Raw genomic sequence first — 20,157 nt, 5'->3', positions numbered from 1 at the left:
GAAACCGGCCAACCACACTTGAGAGGCAAAGGGCTGGCGAGTTAGTGCGCGTGCGTCGTGTTTTCGCTGTTTCTCCGGTCGGCGATCTAAGCGGCCCGGAGTGACAAAAGCGAGCAGGAGGCGGAAGGAGGGAGGAAGCTTCCTGAAGGTGGGGTAGGAAAGAGAAGGTGGGAGAGCGAGTTTTCTAGTAGAGGGAAAGACAATGTGATAGAAGTTACTGGCGGAAAATGTTGAGAGAAGACAGGGGAGGCGGGAGAAAACGAAACAAGGTGTTTTCATCACGAGTAGAGAGATGAATGTTGTTCTCATATGAAATGTGGGTGTAGGGAAGTGGTGTATGATCCTTGGTTTTCTGCCACACGGGCCGAAGATTCATCTTTTAGGAACTCAGTGGCCCACGACAAAATGAGACCATACGGTATACATCTCTGGAGAACACTACAGTAAAAAGCATGTTCGCGTATTCTGCGTTTGCTTCTGAAAGTACTCCAGTATGGAGGTGGTGTTACTCATTTATTTAAGAAACTGACTACAAACACAAAGAGATAAGAGCCTCCGAAAACTGCCTTCCCTTTACCACGCCACAAAGCCTCTCGGTCCTCAGGATGAAATTAGTAAATAAATGGCAGGTCTGCTGGACCGCCTGGGAAAGGACTGATGCAGGAAGAGGCGTCCAGATAAGCACCAGACTGGGTTTTAGACTTGGCTCTGCTAACGAATTATGTGAGTGTCCTTGCACAAGTAACAGCAACTTACCCGGGCCTCTGTTTCCTTAGGTCCTGTCACAGGTATTATTTTGGGTTATTACCCACATATCACCAGAAAACATCACTCCTATTTTACTGTAACTTACAACTGAAGTTAGAAAAGGATCTATATACAAAATACCGGCGAGAGCTATTCTTTTTATAAAATCTCTTTATGGTTTTATTAGGCTTGTGGTTTCTTAACAAGAATTGTGGGTTTGAAATAACTTGCAGCGTCAGCAGTTTTCTTCTGAAAAGTGAACCATCTGTTTTCCTTACAGCATACCCACAAAAATGACTCCCGAATGGTTAATATTTTATATACTGAAAGTTACTCTGACCTGTTTGAAACCACATATAGTCAGGAATTAGGTGGTGAGTGTCCCATTATTTTTAGGGGGAAAAATGAAAGTATCTCCCATAAGTGAAAAAATGAAGATATTGTGTGATTTGCAAATGTTAGACATTGAAATAAAAGAAAAACAAAGTACTAATTAGTGATAAATGAGGTATCATTAGTAAGGAGTTTTTAAAAACTAATGTGCTATGTTTTTAAAATGAATAATAATCCATGTAGTTTTTCATCTCTTAGAGTGCTTATGTTTCAAAATGTTTAGTAACATTATATAGGAACTTACAGAAATAATTTTATCATAGATACATCCCAAATTTATGACCTTGTGTAGTTTCCATTAAATTAATATGCCAGATAAATAGGAGACGTCTGGTTTTTATGGAGCATCACAGTCTCATCGGTTTGAAATTTTTTTTACGCACGTCTTAACACTGCTGTGTTTTCTGTAGTCGCTAAGGATCACAGAGGCTGAGAGAAAGCCTATGGATAAGGAAGAGTCCAGTTAGTAAGACAAAAAAAATGAGTTACATCCAGATGACCTTGGGAGTACATGGACATAGAGAGCTCAACACCTCATAAAGGAAAATTAAGTTCCAACAGAGGACAAGGATATGTATAAACATCTGACAACTAAAACTGAAGAGGTACAGTGAGACCTTTAGTTTCTGTGAAAACCTCTCAAAGTGCTACTCATTTAAATGATACTCTTATTACTGTTAAAAGGAGTCAACTAAAGAATGCTGGAATAGATACTCATTTTATCCCATTAGTTCTGAATCTAAACCTTAAGCAGAACAGTAAATTTTGCTTTCATATTTAGTTCATTTAAGACTAATCTAATATTGTATATATCTCCCACCCCAGTCGTGAGCCTCTCCCTCATTAGTCATCCAATTGCCTGTATCTAGAACAACAGTCAAGATTTATCAAGAATAGCACAGAAGAAAGATAGAAAGGAGAATCTGTAGACATGACATTCCCGGGAGTTACTTTCTGTTAGTAGAAACCAATGTATATAAAATGGGTCTCTGGATGCACTGTTAGGAGGATCTTAATGATTGTCCTGAGAAGCAGGACATAACTCATCTCCCCTTGTATCCTGTATTCTTTCATTAACCTGAAGCATCAGACTCATACTAGGATCTGGCGAGACTAAATTTGTACTTTTCTGTGAATGGCCCATGGAAAATATTACTTTTAACCTAACATGGTATGAACTTTTATTTACTTTTATTTTTTACTGATTTACATTCCTATGAGTTCCAAAAGTGTCAGCCAATTGTGTCAACCAGTTAGCAATTTTGAATAAATCTTTCTAGGGTTTTCCAAGACAGAAAAGGACATAAATCATGATCTCTCCTTACAAGGAAATTCCTGAGTAAGTACAGAACTTTAATTATAAACATGAAATAATTAGTACATGGAAAAACAATAAATATTCCAAATTATAAAGAAAGATAATTGATGTGGAAATACTAGCTCATTTAACACTATAAATTACAAAGTGTTTTTCATATTTCTTTGTCTTTTAAGGTATTAAGATAGTCACTTTAAACTCCGTTTGTTAAGGGATGGAAAAAAAAGAATCAAATACAACCAACTTGTTAATTGAGAAGCAGTACAGAATCATGATTAAGAACACTGACTCAGGAACTAGCCTGTTTAGATTTGGATACTGTGTAACTTTGAGTGGATTACTTAATCTTTTTGCTGCAGTTTCCCCAACTGTAAAATGGAGAAAATTTTGGTACTTACCTCATCAAATTGTTGGGGGACTAAAAGTAATTCTTGTAAAGTTTGGCCTATGAGAAGCACTTAATAAATATTAGTTATGATTACTGAAGGACATACATCACAGGTAACCTTTCTCTCAGTCCCAGTGCTTGTTCCCTTACAATATTCTATTCACTGCTTTTTTTCCTGATTGGACAGTTTGAGTGGTTACACATTTCAAGTGCTTAAGGAAGGGGAAGAGGCATATGTGTTAGAATCTTGGAAGGTTTTATGAGAAACGTAATAATCTCACATTAATTATTTAGTGGTTGTAGGAACTGGGATTAAGAAGGCTAGCAGGAGGGCGCCTGGGTGGCTCAGTTGGTTAAGCGACTGCCTTCGGCTCAGGTCGTGATCCTGGAGTCCGGGGATCGAGTCCCGCATTGGGCTCCCTGCTCGGCAGGGAGTCTGCTTCTCCCTCTGACCCTCCCCCCTCTCATGTGCTCTCTCTCATATAAATAAATAAAATCTTTAAAAAAAAAAAAAAAAAAAGAAGGCCAGCAGGAATGCCAGGTGTGAGTTTCTGATTTGTAGCAGTAGGAATGGAAAGCAGGAAAAATATTATTCAGAGATAGTGGTTAAGAAAGGCAGTGGGGAAGACAGCAAATCATGGGCTGCACAGTGATAGTGGTTGGTGAATTGGAAGGATGGCAAGAGTAGGGAGACCCAGGAAAAGACAGGACTGCTTGTTCCTGAAGTAGAGGGGGCCAATCCGTAGAACTGCATGCATGTGACACATGTTGCTCACCAGCTAGTGGCGAGGCCACAGAACATATAGTTACCCTTCGGATGGCTTTCACTTTACTTTGCCGGGCTGGAGAACCAGTCTATCTCTGGAGGCCCACTGTTTCACTTTACAAAGGATAATGCATATTAATGAAATACTTCTGTATACTTTTATGCATTCTTTTAAAAAAAGGATTTTTATTGATTTATTTATCTGAGAGAGACAGAGCACCAGCAGGGGGAGGGCAGAAGGAGAGGGAGAAGCAGGCTCCGCGGGGAGCAAGGAGCCCGACGTGGGGCTCCACCCAGGACCCTGGAATCATGACTTGAGCCGAAGGCAGATGCCTAACTGACTGAGCCACCCAGGCACCCCACTATTATGCGTTCTTTACATTATTTTTATCTTGGAAACCTACAGAGTAATACAAACATTTTGGCTACAGTGTACATTCCTGTAAATACTACGTTCAAAAAAATAGCTCACTTAAAATCACAGCTTAAGGAAAAAAAATAGATCTGGAAAGGACCACTCAAAACCTGAACTGACTTAGAGTAGTAGTTCTCTGACTTTGCTCTCATTGAAGTCACCTGGAGATCTTCGAAAACTACTGATGCTCTGGTCCCCACCCCCAGACTTTGTGAATTAAATGGTATTGGGGGGAGGTTGGGCATCTCAGAAGCTCCCCAGGTGAGTGTAACGTGAAGCAAAGTTTGGGAACTACTGAACTGCACAATTCCTAACAAAGAAAATCTATCATTACTTATTTACTTTTAAAAAGAGTTGAAGGTAGCTTGAAAAATGAGTTTATGGAAGAGTTGATACTGCTGAGTGATGGAAACAAGAGCAGGAGAACGTTATCATCAGAGGTTGCAGGTGGAGAAGCAGTTGCAAACTTTGCACAAAATGTAGAGATGCCAAAGATGGATAGCCCTGATTCATTGTCTGCTGTGGCTTTTGCACAAAGATTTAGGAGAATTGCAAACTAAGCACTCACTGTCAAAGTGGAACACAGGGCTGAGCTAAGCCAAGGGAAGAATGGGTTGCCATGCAATGAAAGATGGCATTTATATACCATCTCCTTCCAGGCCTGGTGGGATCGTGGAGTCCGCTGCGTACTTTACATTCAGCTGTTGTTTCTTGGTAGCACAAGACAAAGTGCTAGGAAAAATTAAATATGAACCAACCCACCTTCCATGTTATTTTAATTACTCCCCTATTTAATAATCACGTGAGCTGCTTTGTATTATACAAAACAGTGCTGTAGCACAACAGACTGTTACTATTCCACTGAGAATCTGGGCTTTAAATACGGTTAATCTGCCCCTATTTACTTCTCTTCTCCTGTGGCTCATCCTGTCTCTTAGCACCAGGTAGTTTTTTGAACACGCAGGTCTTAAGCCTCTGACTCTGCCCTAAGAGGATACTTGAATTCATAGAGAATGGGGTGGCTTTATTTAAATAGCAAGTAAAGAGGAGGACTAATCCAGATGGAGCACTCATAACTGAGCCATTCAATATCTTTTTTTTTTTGGTATAAATTGCCATCTATATGTTCTCACTATCACAAAGCAAGTTAAGAAACATTTTAAGCTGTGCATTTACTTGCATTTTGTTATTTTTGCTAGCATTTAAAGCTTAGTGTGTTTAGTGTCTTGGGTTGCAGTATAGGTAAAATTATATTGTCCTTTTCATTGTGATTTTGGCATGACAAATTTGGAAAATAATATTGAAGACAGAAATTACTTTGACTTAGATCTCTAGAATCTTTCACCTGAACTCATTCCTGAATGGTAGAGTTCACACTGTAGGCATAGATTGATTTAGCCTTGTTGTGGCATTATATCACAAGAGAGATCAAATTTAGGGGTGTCTGGCTGACTCAGTCTGTAGCGCATGTGACTCTTGATCTCAGGGTTGTGAGTTTGAGCCCCATGTTGGGTGTAGAGATTACTTAAAAATAAAATCTTAAAAAAAGAGCGATCAAATTTAATTTATTGGTACCCTTGGGGAAAAATACTGAAGTTAGGCTATGAGGGATGAATAATGTGAGAAAGTACAGAAAGATGAATGGAGTGGTAGAGTGAAGTATATGAATTATATATATTTTTTAAATTTTATTTTATTATGTTAATTACCACACATTACATCATTAGTTTTTGATGTAGTGTTCCATGATTCATTGTTTGCGTATAAAACCCGTTGCTCAATTCAATACTTGCCCTCTTTAATACCCATCACCAGGCTAACCCATCCCCCCAACCCCCTCCCCTCTAGAACCCTCAGTTTATATGAATTATATTGACAAAAACTAAGCATGAATAACCTTCAGTCACTAATGGAAAGCAAATGCTGAAGTTACTTTAAAATATGTATTGGGTAGAAAAACAATGAAAGGAAAATCAAAGCTTTCTTACTATTTCTGAAAAGTTCTTATTATATAAGTTTTGCTGTTGTTTTGTTTTTATACCTAAGATATAATTACTCTCCCACCTCCAGCCCCCTCCTTTTTTTCAGACCATGGATCTAGATTTTTGAGCTAGAAAGAAATTTAGGAGTTTCCAAGTGCACATTTCTCATCTTGTGGATAAGGAAACTGAGTCCCAAAGAAGTTCAGTGGCACTCTCACTAGGTCAGGTCACGTAGCAGAGCCTTCTAGATTCTAGATCAGTAATCTTGACAATAATTAGTAATAAATTGTTTTACTCAGAAGACAAGATTTGAATCTGTATAGATGTATGTCCATAAATGTCCATAATATGTCATTGTCTGCCTTTGTATGTAGACTTTTTTTTAAAGATCAGAAGGAACTGATACCCAAGAGTATACCCAAAGGCTGTCTGCATTTTTGAGATATCAGTACCACTGAGAAGACTAGGAAAAGCAAATAGGATATCGTGTTAGGCAGAGTAATCCCCACCCCACCCCAAAGATGTCCACATCCTAATTTCTGGAACCTGTGATAATGTTACCTTGTATGACAAAAGAGTCTTTTCAGATGTGATTAAGGTTAAGGACCTTGAGATGGGGTGAATATCCTGGATTATCCAGGTGGGTCCACTCTATGCACTTGAATCCTTAAAAGTGAAAGAGTGAGGACAGGGGAGTGGCTCTGAGAGATGTATGTGAGAAGAACAGGTTCCACTGTTCATGGTTTTGAAGTTGGAGAAAGGGGGCCATGATCCAAGGAATGTGGTCGTCTTTAGCTGGGAACAGCTCTTAGTTAACAGCCAGCAAGAAAACAGGGACCTTGGTCCCACAAAGGCTAGAAACTGAAATCTGCCAATAGGCCTAGTGGGAAGGAAATGGATTCTCCCTCAGAGCCTCCAGAAAGGAACACATTCTGCCAACACCTTGATTTTAGTCCAGTCCACTCCACACCAGACTTCTGATCCTATAGAACCATGAGGTAATAGTTTTGTTGTTTCTGCCATTAAGTTTGTTGTAATCGTTATATCAGCAATAGAAACTAATGGAGACAGTCAATGTCTTAATTTATTATCTTCCTGGATTTTGACTAAAGACGTCGTTTGGAAAATCAACTGTACTATATCCTAGAGATTTGGAGCGTATTTGATTTTGGAGCATTATAAACAACTCAAGTACTATTGTTCAAGACCATCTTTCTCTGTGGTACGAAGTCCTTCTAAATTCTAAACTGCTCCCCAGAATTTCCTTCACAGTGAAATTAAGTAAAACATGGGTTTCTTCAACCCAAATTACTATTTACTTCATGTGTTTTTCTGACTTACACTGACATTATCATAAGGGCAAGGAGTGGTACATATTCAACCTTTAATGAAATCTTAAGTGTTCTTGATCAAGCACTCACAGTCTTCTCAGCCTCCATCTCTCCTGTGAACATGGTCCATGGTTCTAGTTTCTTTGAGATTTGTTTTGGCCAAAGTCATTTTGTTAGTAAATCACAGAGCCGGTTTTTGAACCTAGGCAGTCAAGCTCCACTTAGGAGCTTTAGGTATTACCATAATGCCCATTTTGACAGCTTTGAGATATGATTCCTCCATTTTTCTGAATTTAATAATTCATACCATGAATAACAAAAAAACAAACAAGTTAGATTAGACTTCAGAAGTATGTGTATTGTTTCTCCCCTTTCTTTCTTCCTTCCTTCCTTCCTGTTCTTGGCATTTCAGTCCAGAATGGCAGAAACATTTTCCAAGTCATTACCCCATGTGATGATAACTCATGTAATGGGATTTTCCATGCATAAAAATAGTATAAAATAAAAAATAATCTGCCTTTTAACATATGTATCAGAAACTAAAAACCACAGACATATCATAATGCAGTGGATTAAAGGAAATCATCAGCAGATAGTTTTTATGAAACAAAAAATGGTAATTCAAATTAAACACACCTCTTTGTCAGGGATATTAATCATTGTTTTTTGGGTATTCATCATCAGAAGGTCTGAGATAGAGCTCAGTATATCAGGTACTTTTTTCCCCTGGTCTTTCTTTCAACAGGAGAGCACCAGTCTCTGCTTATAACTATGTCAGACTTTGAAATGGGGCCTAGAGAGAATGCAGTCTTGTGGTCATACCAGTTGCAGCAAGAGCAAGTTCATAAAGGAGGCATACTATTGAGGCTACCAGTGGCCTCAGCTTCAGTCTGTATAGTTTGGCAGTGGAGTCCACAGGATCCTAACTGACCCAGCTTTGCTGTGTGTTTAGGACATGCTGCATGGCTATGTAACTTCTGAATATTATTCTCCAGCCTGTCTCACAATTATGGAGCTACTGAATATACTTTAATAACCCTTTCCTGGTTAAATCAGCTCAAGTGGATTTCTGGTTTCAAACTGACAACTAAGAATTCTGACTGTAGAAATGTTGTAGCAGTGAGCTACAGTAATCTTCAAACATTTTTTGCTTATTTTTCCTACATTAAAAAAAAAAGTTTATTTTTTTTGGAATCTCTACATCCAACATGGGGCTTGAACCCACAACCCTGAGTTCAAGAGTCCCATGCTCCACCTACTGAGCCAGCCAGGTGCCCATCTTCTACATTTTTTTAAACTAAAAATTTTTGTATCCTAAGTTTATTAATTACAAAGAATGCTATTTCTGCCACATAGTATTTTGTGTATGTGCTTTAAATACATTTTCATTAAAACCTTGGCACTGCAGATCAGACCCATGAGCTGACTTTTTTTTCAATTTAAATAAATATGTTACCAGGAATTCTGTGAGAACTGAATGTCCCTGCACATCCTTTCTGGGTGTGTTATGAATATAAGGTCCCAGTCACTCTACCTGGGCCTATTTTATGTCCCTTTTAACTTAATTTCTAGATACATAGGTGCATTCATAACCATTTTCCAGTTCTCTGAAAACTATTTCGGTGTGCTTCAGTGCCTTTTGCTTGTTAATATGTGCATTTCTGTGTTTGAGGGCTTTTTCTGGAATCCTGTCTCTGTTGTGGTAGGTCCGAAATGCTAGGAACTTAGCATCTGCAGGGAGCAGTCTTTAGTCAGTGACTGACAAGGCGGGTTTATAAATACTTCAGCTCCTGGGTGCCTGGGTGGCTCAGATGGCTAAGCGTCTGCCTTCGGCTCAGGTCATGATCTCAGGGTCCTGGGATCGAGTCCCGCATCGGGTTCCCTGCTCAGTGCAGAGCCTGCTTCTCCCTCTCCCTCTGCCAGTCCCTCTGCTTGTGCTCTTCTGTCTATCTCTCTGTCAAATAAATAAATAAAATCTTTAAAAATAAATAAATAAATAAATACTTCAGCTCCTTTATCAAGGTGGGATAATTCAGTTGGGATCTCTTCAGTCATTCAGTACAGTAGCTGTATTAATAGTGCACCTTTCACTGGCTGCCTTCCTTTCCTGGTGACACTCCTCTACCCCCTTACTGGTTTTCCCTAAAGAAACTACTTGCACTTGAATTCTTGCCTCAGGATCTGCAACCGGGGGAACCCCACTGAGAGATCATAAATACTTCTTCCTTTCAAAGGGGTCTATATCTTACTTGAGTTTGAGAATAGCTGTAGCCTAACCACAGCCCTTGTCATCATCTGATTTCATCTCATTACCCTTTACATGATGCAAAGGACAAGATGGGGCTTCTAGGCAGGCCTCTTTAAATATCCCTACGGAAACAATCACCGCTGCCACCAAAGTTGGTCTCGAGTGGAATGTTTACTCAAAAACGAAATACCTGTGTATGGTGCCTTAACTACGTTCCTGCACTGAAACTTCAGTTAGGCTCAGTGATGTAGCAGGAAATGAATGCAGAAATTACTCAGTTATTTGACTATGACATAGGAAAGAAAACTTGATGGTGTTAGAACTTAGACTCTTGACTTCGGCTGTTCCTTAATCAAGCCTGAAGCGGTATAAAAGGCGTAGAGCAAGCCCACAGTTCAGCGCTGCTCTGATCCGCTGACTCCTTCCTCTGGGAGGCTGAGATCCCCGGGCTCTGGATGCGCCTCGTGGTTGATACAGCAACCAATCTGTATCCTAATCTCACGTGTATCCTCTGCTCCATTTGTTTACTGGGTCAAAGGCAAAGTGAAAGCACCACTGAGTGAAGCTGAGTGGCCATTCTGACCCATCCCCAAACACCCTCCAACCTGTGGTCCGGCCGTAGGTAGGTGCCACCAATAAACCTGTGCATCTCCCAAACACGGGGCTCTTGAGGTAAACATTTGGCAAATCTGAGCTCACCTTCCTCCTCAATACCACAGTGAAGTAGTTACGACATTCAGAAGCCTGAGCCAAACTCACGGTTTGCTGATTTGGTGGTGGAAATGAAGGTTTGAGCCATCCATGTCTCTTTCCTGGAATAACTGGATGTGGGATGTTGAGTTTGCAAAGGCTTCTCCAGTTTTCCTCAAATCATACTGGGAGTCTCAGTTAGTTAGGTGTCTGTCTTTTGATTTTGGCTCAGGTTATAATCTCAGGGTAATAAGATCAAGCCCCATGTTGGGCTCCACACTCAGCATGAAGTCTGCTTGTCCCTCTCCCTCTGCTCCTTTCCCCACTTGTGCTTTCTCTCTCTCTCTCAAATAAATAAATAAAATCTTTTTAAAAAATAAGCATCATACTAAGATGGTGACAGTGCACTCCACCTTTCTGTGAGCCTGGCCTTGTTATATTCCCTCTCTGAGTCCTGTGATCTCTTTACAGACCTTTCTATTTAGAAGAATGTCTTAGGACAGAGTCTCCAGAAGGACAACTTAAAGCAAGGATTTCTGTGTTAATGGTTTGTTCAGGAAGTGTTCCCAAGAGGAATCAGTAAGGAAGCAAGGGAAGCAGGAGAGGAAAGGGGAGGAAACCCAAGCACAGGTGCATTTGCAGGCTGGTTCTCACGCAGGGTCGTTTGAGTGGCACCCCACAGGGAAGTGATGGTGTGTGTTTTGACACTGCAGTTTTGTCTTCATTGGAGGCAAGGGACCTGGGCTTTACTACTCCCTGCCTGGGGTGGGCATGGCAGACTTCCAGCTTACTGTAAGTGAAGGCAAAACCCAACCAGCTCACAGGTAGGCAGCATTCTGGAAAAGAGTGAAGGTCCTGGCCTCTGGAAGTAAACACATGTGAGGCCAGGAGAGAGGTGCCCAGAAACTATGAAAGCAGTTCCAGGGGATCTGAGCGGAGCACCAAGAGTGTCCGCTTCGGTAGGCGATTTAAGTTTTTTGTCCATTTAAGTTTTGGGACCATTTGTTGTGGGAAAATATTAGGAGGATCAGAAGATAATTACAGTTTGGTACAAGAGATTTAAAAAATATGTTTCCACTTCTTGTTAACAAGGTTTACAGCCCCCAAACACATTCATTTGTGGTCAAGGCAATCTTCTGGTACATGGACAGGGATTATAATGAAAAAGGATTTTTAGAGAGAATTATGCACCATATAGAATACATTTTTGTGACATCATGACGTCTGTGACGTCTGAAACATTTGTTGGCACACTTTATCATTGGACTGCTCTTTAAAATATATGTAATCCGGTTTGCCCAGGAGTTTTCATAGTTGAGGGCACAGAGGAAATCATAACAGTAATAACTCAGATTTCTGTAGTTCATGCCTAACCTGTCTCATGCAGGATTTCCATCTCTCATTCAAAGTCTCGCTGGTCATTCTGGGAATCCATCTAGGGTATTTGGCAGTAAATCACCAGGAGTCTTTTCTTTTATTCTCGATTTCTTTACTGATCATGGAGGGTTGAGAATTTTCTTCAGGGTGACCCTTTCCAACAGTGATTCATGCCTGCAGTGACAAGATGAATGTCTCTGGAAGATTGGGGGGAAAGGGGATTTTCTCCCAAAACTTCTAGAGCTTCAGATTGTCAAGGTTGCCAAAATGATAGTCTGTTCTCAGTATCTTTCCCGAGCTAAAGCTGTATTGTATTCAGATTGTAAGGGTTTCTGTAGCATGGCTCGTTATTGGTTTCTGAAGGAGGGCTGCACGTGTACCTGAGTCTCAGAGAATCTTTGTGAAAACAACTCTTTCTTGCTTCTGTCTGTACCTGCCTCCATGCTCCCAGATTTTAGATATTACCGTGAGGAGGGGTGAAGAAAACGATTGTCTTCATCATCTTTTTTTCTATCCAATACAAATGAACTTATGCAAATAGACTGCAAACACTTGAGAAATTCCCAGTCTGACCTGAATTCTAGCGGCTGATACTTTATCTTCAATGTGTCTTTTCCTGACACCCCTCCAAAGAAACATACACACACACACACACACACACACACACACACTCCAGAAAACCTCTCTGTAAACATAATTTTTTTTAAAGATTTTATTTTTTTATTTGACAGAGACACAGCAAGAGAGGGAACACAAGCAGTGGGGGTGGGAAGCAGAGGGGAAGCAGGCTTCCTGCCGAGCAGGGAGCCCGATGTGGGGCTCGATTCCAGGACCCCGGGATCATGACCGGAGCCGAAGGCAGAGGCTTAACAGCTGAGCCACCCAGGCGCCCCTCCCCTGTACATTTTCTTTCTTTCTTTTTTTTAAAGATTTTATTTATTTATTTGACAGAAAGAGACACAGTGAGAGAGGGAACACAAGCAGGGAGAGTGGGAGAGGGAAAAACAGGCTTCCGGCGGAGCAGGGAGCCCAATGTGGGGCTTGATCCTGGGGCCCTGGGATCATGACCCGAGCGCAGACACCCAACGACTGAGTCACCCAGGCACCTCTCCCCTGTACATTCTCAAACAGCCTCTGAAAATATACTCTCTGTACCTTTCCCAACAAACCCTATAATTCCTTATTCTGTTTCCTTAATAATTACTTTCAAACGTTTTTCCATATCTTAGGGTGCTATACACATTGAATAGAATGAGCGGTGCAAAATAAACATTTTGTTGTAGGTCCAAAAGAACTATACCTTTTTATGTCTGAGAAAATATTTTAAAACTTACCACCTACACAGCAATAAATCATTTAATGGTAGCCCTTTAGTGCACCATTAGAACTCTCTAGAATTTCACGAAAGACCTGCCAGATTATTTCCATGGAAATTGTTCTCATTTTAGAGATATTATCCTAAGGAACATTCCATATTGTTAAAAAAACAAAATTCAACTGAGTAAGTTTGAGGATCTAATTGGCTTTATTCAATGATTCATGAATCAGGCAACATCCCATCTGGGAAATAGAAGAGAGCTCTGAGTTGCACAAAATGGAAAGTTTTTATAGGCAGGAGGGTGAGACAAGAAAGTCAAAAGAGTGTATTATTTCAGGTAAAGTTACCTTCCCAGGGGAGGTCAGGGGGTCTTATCAGGCAGATTACCTCACTAGTGCTGACCGTGAAATTCCAGACTGCTTTAAAATTCCACTCCTGGAAGAGGCTGAAGCTGCAGTTAGGTTAGACATTAAGTTGGTGGGGCTTAGCAGGTGACTCCATTTGGGGCTTTTTGTTTCTTTTTAACAATATAAACAATTCATATTTTCTACAATTTTTTAAAAAGTTTTTTTTAAAAATGTTGAACTAGCCTTCACAGCAGGGTCTGACGAATCAGAGCAGTGCTGATGTTCTGCGTGGACTGTATTAGACCTTACATAAGGTACACAACAATCTGTCACATTTTAGGGTCTGTGATAGTCAGTGGCGGCATATATAGTAGTAGTGAAATTATTAAAACATTATTTTTATTATTTTTTTCTTACTGTTTTTGCTTATGTCAAGTATAGCCTGGGTTGCTAATTAATGGTAGTAATACAAAATTTCTTTTACAGATAAATTTAGGTAACACTGTGAGTTTATTTGAAGAAAAGTAAAATCATGAAATTATGTGTCATATTTATTTATATATATGTATATATGTATGTATCGACATGTCCTTACGTGGAGTAACATCATGAGGGTGGTATAGGTATGATTGAAATTCAGGGAATGTTGACTTTGCCCCTCAGGCTGTGCTCATGGGCTTGTAAATACAAATGAAATGTGGAGGTGATCCTAGACTTGTCAAAGAACTCAGAAAGTTAAACAGTAACAAGTGTAGAAAAGCAGAATCCGCTTACAGAGATTATTATTTATCCATAAACTAATTTCTCCTTGGCAGAAAGGTATTAACACTGTAAAGAATGGCTATGTACCTTAGAAGAAGGAGGTTAAGAAATAAAGGTGCAGAAAGAGGAGGTTTGCAAGAGCAGCCCTCACCTAGAGAGAGGATGTTCTGTTAGGCTGGCCTAAGAAGCCACTTGACAAGAATATTGCTATTGTCACATGGCAGCCAGGTTTCATCACACATTCCAGTAATGTAAGTCCTTGTTCTGCTTCCTCATTTCCCAAACACCCTTGTGATAATTGGGCTCAGTGGTCAGACCGCTGTATCTAGACTGCTTGGCAGTTACACTCCTTATGAATAAGTAGAGTGGCTCAAACAGCAGTCTATGATGAGCGCTGGTAGTGTGGATCAGCTTCTTGAGAAGATAATTATATTCACATTGATGAGGTTAAGTTTCTAAATCTGAAAGGTTGAAGGCCAGATCTTGGGCTGGTGATTGCGTGAACATACATGCTTACTTTGTGGGGATCTGGGTGAACTGCACATCTGGAAAATCCTGACGTCTCCAGGCTCACTTTCTCTTAACTTTTTCAACTATGCTGTTCATGTTATTGTGATTTGAACCAAGTCCTTAATGTTATTTTATGCCATATTACCATGTGAGGTAGTTTGCAGATACCCTCTTAGGGAAAAAAGATATTAATTTCTTTTATTTTTGAAAATGTAAGGACTCAATCTTTTGCAAAAAAATGTTGAGTTATTTGAGTACCCACCTGCCCGAAATTTTTTAAGCATCACATTAAATATTTCTCATTCAAACTCCTGTATATCTTTCTCTTTTCTTCATTGCCAGCTTTTTTGAATGAGCCATTTGCTCTCACTGCCTCCACTTCTTTGGTGCCAAGTCTCCCCTCTCCACCCCCTACCATCTGGCTCCCACCTCCATTATTCTGCTGAAACCCTGTTAGGTTTCTGACTGATAACAGAGCTTCTTAATCCTCTTTTCACTTGACTGCAGAGTTGGTCTGTTTTCTGCTGTTCTTTTGAAAACATACCTCCTTCCTTTTGTGATGTCCAAGACCTACTTTCTCCTCTTAATTTTTCTCCTGAGAGTGCATACCCCTTTCTCTCTTCTGGTGTATTTTACTGCAAGCTTTTTTGAAAAAAGAAATATAATGTGGCAAACGAAGCTAATCTCCTATTCTCTCCCTCCAATCTATTCTCCTATTTTGAAGTTGTATTATCATCGATACACTGTTCTGCATTTGTGTATCCACGTACAGTGAATGTTATTTTATGTTGTAAAATTTCACATACACAGAATCATAGCATCCTTTGTAGCCTGCTTTTGCTGAACATTATTTGAGATTTACCTATTTTGATATATCTAGATTCAGTTGATTCATTTTAATTTCTCTGTAATCTTTTGTTTATAAATTAATGACCGTTTTAACTACCCTTTAAAAACAGACTTTTTAAATTAAGACTTCAGGGGCGCCTGGGTGGCTCAGTTGTTAAGCGTCTGCCTTTGGCTCAGGTCATGATCCCAGGGTCCTGGGATCAAGCCCCGCATGGGGTTCCCTGCTCAGCGGGAAGCGGGCTTCTCCTTCTCCCACTCCCCCTGCTTGTGTTCCCTCTCTCGCTGTCAAATAAGTAAATAAAATCTTTTTAAAAAATTAATTAATTAATTAATTAATTAAGACTTCATTGTTTAGAGCAGTTTTAGATTCACAGCAAAATTGAGAGGAATATAGAGATTTCCCATATACTCTCTACTCCCACACTTGCATAACCTCCCTCATTATCAACATCCCCACCAGAGTTGTATTTGTTAAAATTGATGAACCTATATTGACACATCATAATCACCCAAAATCATAGTTTACATTATAGTTCACTTTTGGTTTTGTAAGTACTATGAATTTGGACAGATGTATACTGACCTGTATCTACCATACAGTTTCCTGTAGAATAGTTTCACTGCCCTAAAAATCATCTGTGTTCTGCCTATTCATTCCCTCCTCCCCACCAATCCCTGGCAACCACTGACTTTTTTATTGCCTCCATAGTTTTGTCTTTGCCAGAATGTTACAGTTGGAATCATATAGTATGTAGCCTTTTCAGACTGGCTTCTTTCACTCAGTAATACGCATTTAAGGTTCCTCCATGTCATTCTGATTTAGTGCTGAATAGTATTCCATTTTCTGGTTGTACCACACTTTGTTTATCCATTCACCTACCGAAGGGCATACTGCTTCCAAGCTTGGGCAGTTATGAACAAAGCTGCTATAAACATCTGTGTGCAAATTTTTGTGTGGGCCTGTTTTCAACTCCTGAATACAAACTTTTAAGAGACTTTGTTGTTATTATTTTGTATTTTTAAGTGATTTCATCTATTCCCATCACACCAGCTACCAATTATAGACCACTGACTCCACAACTCCATTAGCCTTAGCGATCAAGTTGGGGATAATTTCAGCAAGCTCCATGTATATATTTTTTGTAGGTCTTGAACTTCTCTAAATTGCCCATTGTTATTACTCATGGAAACTCATTTCTCTCACCTCTTTTCACTACCGTTGAAATCACTACCACTCTTCCAGTCACCAAGAATACAAAACGTGAGAGAACTTTTTATAACCTATTTCTGTCTTGTTTTTTCTCCTAATTGTTTATCTAATCCGGATTCTATATACAAAACGTTTGGTTTTTTTTCTTTTCTATATCCACTTCCATTGGCTTAGACCAAGCCTTTATTATTCTTACTGAACTAACACAGTTTCCTTCCAAATATTTGCCATGCACCTAATTTTCCCCCATTACTATTTATCCTTCATCATGCTGCCAGTTATCTTCCTAAAAAAGAGCTGATAAATTCTCTAGAAAGGGATAGTAAATATTTTAGGCTTTGTGGATTATGTGGTCTCTGTGGCAACTATTCAACCCTGCTGTTGTAATATGCTAGTCACTAGACAAGAATACATAAATGAGTAGGTATGGCTGTGTTCCAATAAGACTTTGCTTATAAAAATAGTAAGCTAGTAAGCCCAGGTCTATAGTTTGCTGACCCCTATCCTACATCAGAACTTGGATCATGTATCTCCCCACCAAAGCCTTTCCATTTTCTATAGAACATAATGTTCACCATCCTTCTAAATCTGGCATTACTAACTTACCACCTAGGGTCAGTTGCCTCAAACTCTGAAGTTTCCATCTATAGTCTGATACGTTCCTTGATATCTCCTGATTTGATGGCAGTGGGAAAGATGGTTCGGTGGCAGGTGGGTTTGGGGATTTGGTTATGGGAGAATGAGAATGCTTCTGTCTGATAATTCCATATTCTCAGTAGATGATGGACAAGGATACCTGCTGAGAGACAAAGGTGGAAGAGGCAGAGTAGAAGATCAAAGAAAGAGGATCCAGATCAATGTGACCATTCTGGGGACCAGAAACGTAAAATTATTGGAGAACAATAGCAAGATTTCTGGGTCATATCAAGATTCAAACTGTGGCCTGAGATTACAACTTCACAGTGAAACTAGTTATGTGGTTACGTAATCTGTGGTCACTAACACTCCTGTGTAAACAAGGAGAAAGTCTGAAGCCAGAGGAGTTCATACATGGATTGGGGTTTTGTAGGGTGAGCTCAATTGAGGGAGAGAAGGAACTGAGAGTTGCAAGTATTTGTAAAAGGGCATCATGATGATGATAACAGAATCTGTGCCAAACACGATGGAAAGTGATGACAGGAGGGGACTGATGGATAATAAGAAGGTGGGGGGATGAGAGGATCAGATATCCCCACATCATTGAAGAACTGTGCGGTCATATGGAAGTACTTGTGCTGCTGAATACATAGGAAGCTGTCATAGTTAAATGTTTCAATAGGAAATTTTTTAAAAGGTTTGCATTTTTTAAGAGATGTAAAGGTCCAGGGTGTGACCATAAATTAAGGGACTGAAGTGGAAAAGAAAAATGTCAATGGAATATAGAAATCAAGAAACTGAGAAGCTGGGGCTTTTTGATGGGTCATCCACATAGGTATTGAAATCACCCAGGATAAAGAAAGGAAACCGGAATGGAAGACTGCCAGGAACAGAAGGCTGGTGAAAGCGGAGGTAGGACTAAGAGGTTGGGAAAAGCGTGTAAGAAGGTGTAGGAAACAGTGATCTATCCAAATGATGTTAGCTTTGAAAGAACAGTGATTTTTGCAGGAGGGAAGGGGTGAGATAATTTGGAAACAGAAAAGGGGAGCAAGGAGTACACCTACCTCAGTCAACTCAATGTAATCAACTCCTGGCCCTAATGTTTGTTCAGGGCCCAGGCAGGTTTCAGGTAATGCAAGGAGGTAAAGGGAATAAATATTTGAAGAACAAGGAATTGCTTATTCATATTGGGGTCACAGGAGACACTCAAAGCGTTTGTTTGGGAAGAGAGGGAAGTGGAGAGGATATACAGCTTATGGATTAAGAGTTTGTGAGAAAAAGAATGACTTGGGCTGGGACTCCTTCAAATTAGTGAAGCATGATGGCATTGGTCCCGAGAGACTCACCTTGTAATCTTCTTGGTGGTGTATTAGCCTCGGGACTAGTGGTTATTCTTTCAGTAACTGAAAGTTCTAGATTCATCTGTTACAATGAGCTCAGTTAGCTTGGGTGAGCCTCTAAACCTCTCAAAACCTCAGTTTTTCCATCTATGCCACAAGGAATTGGTCTAAATAATCTCTTGAACTTCAGGCATCTTAAATACCTGAGAGTAAAGAAATAGGGTCATGCCACATGTGAGCTTGCAGTATTAGAAATAAATATTTATCGGGGCGCCTGGGTGGCTCAGTTGGTTAAGCGACTGCCTTCAGCTCAGGTCATGATCCCAGGGTCCTGGGATCGAGTCCCACATCGGGCTCCCTGCTCTGCGGGAAGCCTGCTTCTCCCTCTCCCACTCCCCCTGCTTGTGTTCCCTCTCTCGCTGTGTCTCTCTGTCAAATAAATAAAAAAAATCTTAAAAAAAAAATATTTGCAAATCAATGATGTATCAAGAGTTAATATTAGATAGAAAGATATCTGAGAGTTTATACGTATGCCTCATTTGGCTTAAAAGTATGTTAATGATTTCAGCAAAACAGAGATACATGACAGAACAATCCAGCATATTTTAGAGATATTTGGTAATGCCTTCCTGCTAAAGCAAATATACTTTATTAACTCACAGATATGAAATAGTAATAGATTTATGATATCTCAGATGCTAAGTAGTAATTAAAGTTGAAACTTATTTGCCAACCCTTATCTCCCATCCTTTCCATTCTTATTCCCCTCCGCATTCAGTTTATATCATTAGTTAACTGTATTATTGCTATTATAACAGTAGAATAATGCATGAATGAGATACTTAAAAGTATACAATTATAATTGGTGAAGGCAGTGAGTTATTGAGGAGGTTCATTCAATCAAGAATGAAAATGCTTCACAAGTTTTTTAGTATTTAGACTAATTTCCTACTAACCTACTTAGTTGAACTGATGGATCAGTTCAGTCAACCCTGTAACCACACTAATAGCCTACTGGTTAAAAACTTTATTTCAGTCCAGATTGTGGAACAACTTTGGGTCCAATCAGATGATGGATCTTATCAGCTGAGGAGTTTGTCCTGATGTCTTGATTTTAGCTGAGTTTGGTGTCCAGGTAGGTGTTTTGTTGAATGGTTAAGACTCTTGAGATAGGTCTCTAAGAGAAAAAAGCAGTAAAGTTTGAGCTTTATTGGGAAAGGACATAAAATCGAAGGGGGGGTAATGTGGACATTATATATTCTTATTAGCAAATAAAAATGCTGTGTATTGGAGCTAAAACCTTATACATGTGAATTAATTTTACTCAGAGGCAAAATGTTAAAAATTGGAACGTTTCATTAGTTGAAAAGTGTATATGTGTAAAAGTGGTATAGAAGTTTCTTTATCTTATGATATTGAATGGAATTTAAAAGTTAGTATTTGAGAAATATGGTTTATTTCATACTAGGTGTTGCAATTACAGTTTGGGTAATTGGCCACTAGATGGCAGGACTGTAATATGCATGTGGG

At 39.6% G+C, this 20,157-nt stretch overlaps 1 long non-coding RNA gene across 3 annotated transcripts in view; it reads left to right on the top strand.

Moving 5' to 3' along the window:
* The first annotated feature begins 175 nt into the window (after window positions 1–175).
* The window catches only part of LOC118021016, an 81,625-nt gene continuing 61,643 nt past the window's right edge, over window positions 176–20,157 (top strand). For all 3 annotated transcript variants that reach the window (XR_004682080.1, XR_004682079.1, XR_004682081.1), the window contains exons 1-2: window positions 176–1,745; window positions 2,421–2,479. This is a non-coding gene — a long non-coding RNA (uncharacterized LOC118021016). The remainder of the gene's footprint in view (window positions 1,746–2,420; window positions 2,480–20,157) is intronic.

This window comes from Mirounga leonina, unplaced genomic scaffold (assembly GCF_011800145.1).
Source record: "Mirounga leonina isolate KUSES-001 unplaced genomic scaffold, KU_Mleo_1.0 Mir_174, whole genome shotgun sequence".
Classification (NCBI taxonomy): Eukaryota; Metazoa; Chordata; class Mammalia; order Carnivora; family Phocidae; genus Mirounga; species Mirounga leonina.
The sequence above is the reverse complement of the archived record's forward strand: the minus strand, read 5'-3'. Positions and strand labels throughout refer to the sequence as shown.